We start from the raw sequence: 7,463 nt of genomic DNA on the forward strand, positions 1-7,463 counted from the left end.
GGGGAAACAAAGTCTTTTTTTTTAATGAATTATTTAAGACCTTTATTAACAGGTGCTTGCAGTTTGACTTCATTGAAAAAATCAAGTTGTAAATTTTATTATAAATTAAAAATGAGGTTCTTAAACATCTCAACTTGACCAGATACGAAACAATTTAAAAACCTTTAAAGGTGTATTGAGAAAAACCAGGCTTTTTAAAAACACACACACACACACACACATTTGTCATTACCAAAAAGAATCTTTAGGTGAAAATAATAAAAACCCCACGCTGCATAGATAATGCAGATAGTTCTAGTTATCTGGCTAACAGGCAAAAAGCAAACACTTAAGGTCTTCAGCTCCAATCTTCTGCTCCATTTCTTATTGCTAGAATTTCATATTCATTTCCTCTTGTTGGATGACTAAACCGGATGATGGTAGAGATGGTAAGCAGGCATTTACTCAGCCCCGTCCTGCTCAACCTCCGGAGCAGACAAATTTTCAGTTAGCGGATAGGCTGCTTTGTCTCTTTGCCATCTTGCAGCTTAGGGTTTTCTGGGCGTCTGCTTCGTAATTGAAGTTGCGGTGGTACCAACGTTGAGGTGGCTGCTGACCTTGGGTCTCATCTCCTTGATTTTCCTTATCTTCTTCGTTGCCGTCCTCTCTAGGCTGTCTTTAGCAAGGAGGGCCCCTGCAGAATCGTGGTCTATAACCCCGATACGTATTCTGCCTCACTGGTCTACCTTGTTCTCCTGCACCCAGGCTGTCAGCACCCTCCATCACTTCTCCTTGCACAGGAGGGTTGGAATACTGTGCTCGAAGCCCATAGGGTCTCAGCGTGTAGTAAGGTGGGAACTGTCGCCTGCGGTAGGGCCGGTGCTGTTGGGCCTGGCCTTCGGGGATACTCTCGGATCCCTCATTCTTTTCCCTACTCTCAGTATTCTGGTAATTCTGCTGGTAATTGCGTGGAGGACCCCTGCGACGTGGGTAGTGTCTATAATGGTTACAGTCTGCTGCATATTTACTGCCTTGCCCTGGAACTTCACCAGGGCCGGTAACATTTGTGGCCTCCACACCCTTTTCCCCTTCAACAACATCAAACTCCACAGTCTCTCCATCTCCTACACTGCGAAGGTACTTCCTGGGGTTATTCTTCTTTATGGCAGTCTGTGTACAAATACATCTTTCTTGGTATCATTCCTGTGGATGAAACCATATCCGTTTCTTACCTTGAACCGTTTTACTGTTCCCAAAACCTTCCTTGCGATCACCTTCTTCTCCCCGCCGGCAGGCGCCGCCGCTGCCGGTGGTGCCGGGCTTGGTGCTGGCAGCGCTGAGGGCTGGGGCGGCGAGCGGCTGCCGGGTCTCGGCCTCGCTGCTCACAGTTGCGGTGATGGTGATTGGGGCCGGCTGCGGCAGCTGCGCTCTTCCTGGGGTGTGATGGTAACTAGGCCGGCGGGGTTGGTGGGGCTGCTCAGGGCTCTCTGAGTTCTGATCTCTGCTCCACTACCGATCCAACTCCAAAGTCTTTTCAACAAATGGTGCTGGCACAATTGGTTACCTATATGGCAAAACTGAACTTTGACTTTTACCCCCTTCAATACAAAAATTAATTCAAGCTGAATCATAGAATAATGTAAAATATACAGCTATAAAACTTCTAGAAGAAAGCATAAAACTTTGGGTTCTGGTTAAGATGGGGTAAGCACACTCTCCCAGCTCTCCCACTGAATACAACTAAAAACCCCAGAGGGAATGCATAGAGTAACTAAGGGCACTGAAAAGCGAAGGATAGCAAAAAATTAGGGCAGGAAACCAGGACTACTAACCTAGCAATAAGTTCCCCAGGTTTTCTCCTCCTGTATCTACCAGCCTGAATTCAAAGGCAGTCTAAATTCCAGAACTGTGCACCAGGTATAGACAGAGAACTCTAAGAGAATCCCTCTCTTTCTGGTTCAAAGAATGGAATTAGGGCCTCTACAGGTCATAGAGAGTAGGGAAAATATCCTTCTTTTTCTTTTCTCTCTTTCCTGCCAAAGCCCTCAGGCAAGCCCCAGTCTTGAGTTACAATTCTGTGATAGTGGTAGTGAGGGAAGTGGGAGTCATGTGGGACAACCAAAATCTGGAGGAACTAAGGTCTGAAGAAAGAGAGAGTGTAGAAATTTCTGTTGCTTTTTTCTCTATTCATCCTCCCATTCCTTTGTCCCAGAGGCAAAATCAGTTATGGGAAGTAGATGACAGAGCCAGGAGAATAAAGGATCAGCTTTATAGTCAGGGTACCAGAAAGAGGGGTCCCTGAGAGGTAGAGAATGCAGGGAGAATGTACAAAGGAGGAAACTCAACAAAAGTTCTGCATGAACTCCTTAGCTTATATCCAAGCTGTAGATGCATGGAATAAATACAATAAATAGAATAGCATGGCGTTGAGAAGTGAATTACAGGGTAGACCACTGCTCAGGAACTGGACTGGTCCCTGGGTGATGTGTGTGAGAGACTGATCCAAACTGCATGGCAAAAACTTTAAAATATAAACTTACATTGAAAGCACAGAAGGTGGGTTAGAACTTGTAGCCTAGAACTAACCAGATTGGTTCCCTGCTAAAAATCATCATCATCATCATAATAACATAAACAAAAAAATTTAAATTCTCCATAGGATTTAAACAAGCCACAGAGTCTCATAACATAATGTTCAAAATGTCTGGGATAGGTTGGTGTCAAGATGGTGGCATAGGCAGACTCTGAACTCACCTCTTCCCATGGACACAACCAATTTACAACTACTCTGGGAACAATCACCCTGAGAAAGAACTAAAAATTGGATAAAAAGAACCCCTGCAACAAGGGACAGGCCTGACTGAGTTGTAAGAGGCAGAAATTCCTTTCTGGAGAGAAAAAAGCCAGCTTCATGAGCTAAGGTGCTTCATGGCCAGCCAGGAGCAATCCTAAAGTACACAGCCTTCTCTGGAGGAGTGGGGGATCTGAGTGGGAGAGCTTGACCACAATAAGCAGCTTTTGGACTCAGCAGAACTGAGACAAGTGTCATAATATCTGGCTTCACTGGCTATTAACAACAATGGGGAATACTCCCAGAAAAGCTATTGGACATAAGGGGAAAAAAAGCCTGCTCTTAAAGGGCCCATGCACAAATTCACCCATTTTGGAAAGCAACCTAAAATCACCAGGAAGACAGGTGAATAGTCTTTTCATGAGAAGAAACTCACCTGATATGCTCTGGGTGCATCTCAGTGAGAGGTAAGACCTCTCAAGGGACTGAGATATTGGTGGCAGCCATTATTGTGACGTAGTACAGGCATGCTGACACAGATGCTGACAGCCATCATTGGAGTACTTCCCCTGGCCTGATAGCCAGGGTCTGCCCCACCCACTAGCGTATGATTTAATCCAGCTGAGCTAGGGCAGCCAGCCTGCCCTAGGGACTGGCCCCACCCAACAGCAAGCCCTTGGGCAATCTGTGGGCCAAGGGTACCTGGATCCTCTGCAGCTGGGGGAGTCGGTCTGCCTATGTGGGGCAGGGCATGTGTGAGGAACCAGTGGAATGTGTGGAGCCTCTGGAGTTGGGTGGCTGGGTCTGCTTCAGGGCACTGGGACACATGCATGGGACACGACTGTGTTGATGGTGTGTTTGGCCCTGTGTGTGGTGGGGCTTGTCAGCTGCAGAAGACTTGTGCTTCTCAAATAGCCACATAGGGAATCAGCCCCACCTTCTAAACATGAAACAATTGGGTACTTTCATGCCTGGGGCCAGCTCCACTCAGCTGCAATGCTGAGAGAGCTGACAAGACACTTGCAGGCCAGAGTCCTACAGCAATTGTAAGCCCCTGAGCCTAGCAACCAGCACACTGGGGGCCTACTCACTTAAAAGAAAAACTGTAACAGGAGTGTACTATTAGACCTTGCAGCCAACTGTGCTTGGGCTCCCCATGCCCAATAAAGTGACTGAAGGGTGCATAGAAGCCACATGCAGCTGAGCATTACAACCAGCTGTCCAGGGGGATAGCCTAGCCTCCCTGGGCACCTGAAGCAAGAGCAACCCTCCCACAACAGAAGGACACATGTAGCCCACACAGGGACACCCCTGGAACATTTGGAACTGGTGACAAGAGAGAAGCACAATGCTGGACCTCATAAGGCATCTCTTACATAAGGCCACCTCTCCAAGATCAGGAGACGTAGCTGACCTATCTAATACATAGATATAAGCACAGAGAAAGGAGCAAAGGAATATGTTCCAAGTAAGGGAACAGGACAAACTCCCAGACAAAGAACTAAACAAAACAGAAATAAACAATCTACCTGACAAAGAGTTCAAACAAAAAGTCATAAGGATGCTCACTGATCTTGGGAGAAGAATGGATGAACTCAGTGAGAACTTCAACAAAAAATTGGAAAATATATTAAAAAAATCAAAAATGAAGAATACAATACTGGAAATGAAAAATTCACTAGAGGGACTCAATAGCAGAGTAGATGATACAGAAGAACAGATCAGCAAGCTGGACAAAAGACTAGAGGGAATCATGCAAGCTGAACAGATAAAAGAGAAAAGAATGAAAAAGAACAAGAAGTGCCTAAGGGACCTCTGGGACAACATCAAGTGTGCTCACATTAGTATTATAGGTATCCAAGAAGGAGAAGAGAGAGACAAAGGGGCAGAGAATTATCTGAAGAAATAACAGCTGAAAACTTTCCTAACCTAAGGAAGGAAACAGACATCCAGGTACAGGAAGCACAGAGAGCACCAAACAAGATAAACCCAAAGAGGCCAACACCAAGACACATTATAACTAAACTGTCAAGCAGTAAAGATAGAGATAATCTAAAACCTGCAAGAGAAAGGCAACAAATTACATACAAAGGAAACCCCATAAGGCTATCAGCTGACTTCTCAGCATAAACCTTACAGGCTAGAAGGGAGTGGCATGATATATTTAAAGTGCTGAAAGCAAAAATCCTACAGCTAAGAATATTCTACCTGGTGAGGTTATCATTCAAAATGGAAGGAGAGAGAAAGAGTTTCCTAACCAAGCAAAAATTAAAGAAGTTTATCACCAAGAAGCCAGTAGTACAAGAAATGCTAAAAGGACTTAAGTGGGAAAGAGAAGACCACAAAGAGGAATAAGAAAATTATCAAAAAAAAAAAAAAGCAATAAAATCACTGGTTAAGGCAAAAAATATAGCAAAGGTAGCAGATCAAGCACCTATGAAGGGAATATGAAGGTCAAAGACAAAAATACTAAAGTTACCTATTTACATGATGAGAGGATAATGGATATACACACACACAAAAAGAGGTTAGGTTACATATCAAAAACATAAAATTCATATGACAGGAGCAAAAGAGTAGAGCTTTTAGAAAGAGGGCAAACTAAAGAGACTATCAACTCAATATAGATTGCTATATACATAGGTTATTAAATATCAACCTCATGGTAATCACAAACCAGAAACTGATAATAAATACACAAAAAATTAAGGGAAAGGACCCCAAACATAATACTAAAGAAAGCCATTAAACCAGAAGGGAAGAGAGCAAGAGAAGAAGAAAGAAACAGAGAACTAGTAAAACACCCAGAAAGAAAGTAACAAAATGGCAGTAAGTACATACTTACCAATAGCTACTTTAAATGTCGATGGACTAAATGGTCCAATCAAAAAGCATAGGGTGGCTGATTGGATGAAAAAACAAGACCCATATATATGCTGCATACAAGAGACATATTTCATACCTAAAGACACTCAAAAACTGAAAGTGAAGGGATGGAAAAAGATACTCCGTGTAAATGGCAATGAAAAGACAGCTGGGGTAGCAACACTTATATCAGACAAAACAGAGTTTAAAACAAAAACTCTACAAGAGACAAAGAAGGGCACTACATAATGATAAAGGGAACAATCCAACAAGAGGACATAACACTCGTAAATATCTATGCACCCAACATAGGAGCACCTAAATATACAAAGCAATTATTAACAGACATAAAAGGAGAAATAGACAGTAACACAATAATAGTAGGGGACTTTAACACTCCACTTACACCAATGGATAGATCATCCAAACAGAAGATCAATAAGAAAACACTGGCCTTAAACAACACAGACCAGAAGACTTAGTAGATACATACAAAACATTCCATCCAAAAACTGCAGAATACACATTCTTTTCAAATTCACATGGAACAGTCTCCAGGATTGATCACATATTGGGCCACAAAACAAATCTCAATAAGTTTAAGAAGACTGAAATAATACCAAGCATCTTTTCTGACCACAGTGGTATGAAACTAGAAATCAACTACAGGAATAAAATCAGAAAAGCCACAAATATGTGGAGATTAAACAAAATGCTACTGAACATTGATTGGGTCAATGAAGAAATCAAAGGAGAAATCAAAAAAATATCTGGAGACAAATGAAAATGAAAATATGACATGCCAAAATTTATGGGATACAGCAAATGCGGTTCTGAGAGGGAAGTTTATAGCAACATAGGCCTACCTCAACAAACAAGAAAAATCTCAAATAAACAATATAACAGTCCACTTAAAGAAACTGGAAAAAGAAGAATAAACAAAGCCAAAAATCAGTAGAAGGAAGGAAATAACAAAAATCAGAGGAGAAATAAATGAAATAGAGACTAAAAAACAATAGAAAAAATAAATGAAACCAAGAGCTGGTTCTTTGAAAAGATAAACAAAATTGACAAACCTTTAGCTAGACTCACCAAGAAAAAGAGAAGGCTCAAATAAATAAAATCAGAAATGAAAGAGGTGAAATTACATGGACACCTCAGAAATACAAAAGATTATAAGAGGAGACTATGAAAAGCTATATGCCAATAAAATGGATAATCTAGAAGAAATGGATAAATTCTTAGAATCATACAACCTTCCAAAACTGAATCAAGAAGAAATAGAGAATTTGAATAGATCAATCACCAGTAAGGAGATTGAAACCAATAAAAAAATCTCCCAAAAAATAGAAGTCCAGGATGAGACAGCTTCCCTGGTGAATTCTACCAAACATTGAAAGAAGCCTTAATACCTATCCTTCTCAAACTCTTCCAAAAAATTGAAGAGGAGGAGAAGCTTCCTAATAATAATAATAATAATAAGCTTCACTCATTCTATGAAGCGAACATTACCCTTATACCAAAACCAGAAAAGAAAAACACAAAAAAAGAAAATTACAGGCCAATATCACTGATGAACATCGATGCAAAAATTCTCAACAAGATACTAGCAAATTGAATACAATAATTCATTAAGAAGATCATACATCATGATCAAGTGAGATTTATTCCAGGGATGGAGGGATGGTTCAACATTCGCAAATCAATCAACGTGATACACCACGTTAACAAAATGAAGAATAAAAATCACTTGATCATCTCAGTACATGTCAAGAAAGCATCTGACAAGATACAGCATCCATTTATGATAAAAACTCTGAATAAAATG

General features: G+C 41.4%; 1 pseudogene; it reads right to left on the minus strand.

Annotated features, from left to right (window-relative positions):
* Positions 1-440: 440 nt before the first annotated feature.
* Positions 441-3,226, minus strand: LOC106834549 (Y-box-binding protein 1 pseudogene; annotated as a pseudogene).
* Positions 3,227-7,463: the final 4,237 nt, after the last annotated feature.

Source organism: Equus asinus, chromosome 5 (assembly GCF_041296235.1).
Source record: "Equus asinus isolate D_3611 breed Donkey chromosome 5, EquAss-T2T_v2, whole genome shotgun sequence".
NCBI lineage: Eukaryota > Metazoa > Chordata > Mammalia > Perissodactyla > Equidae > Equus > Equus asinus.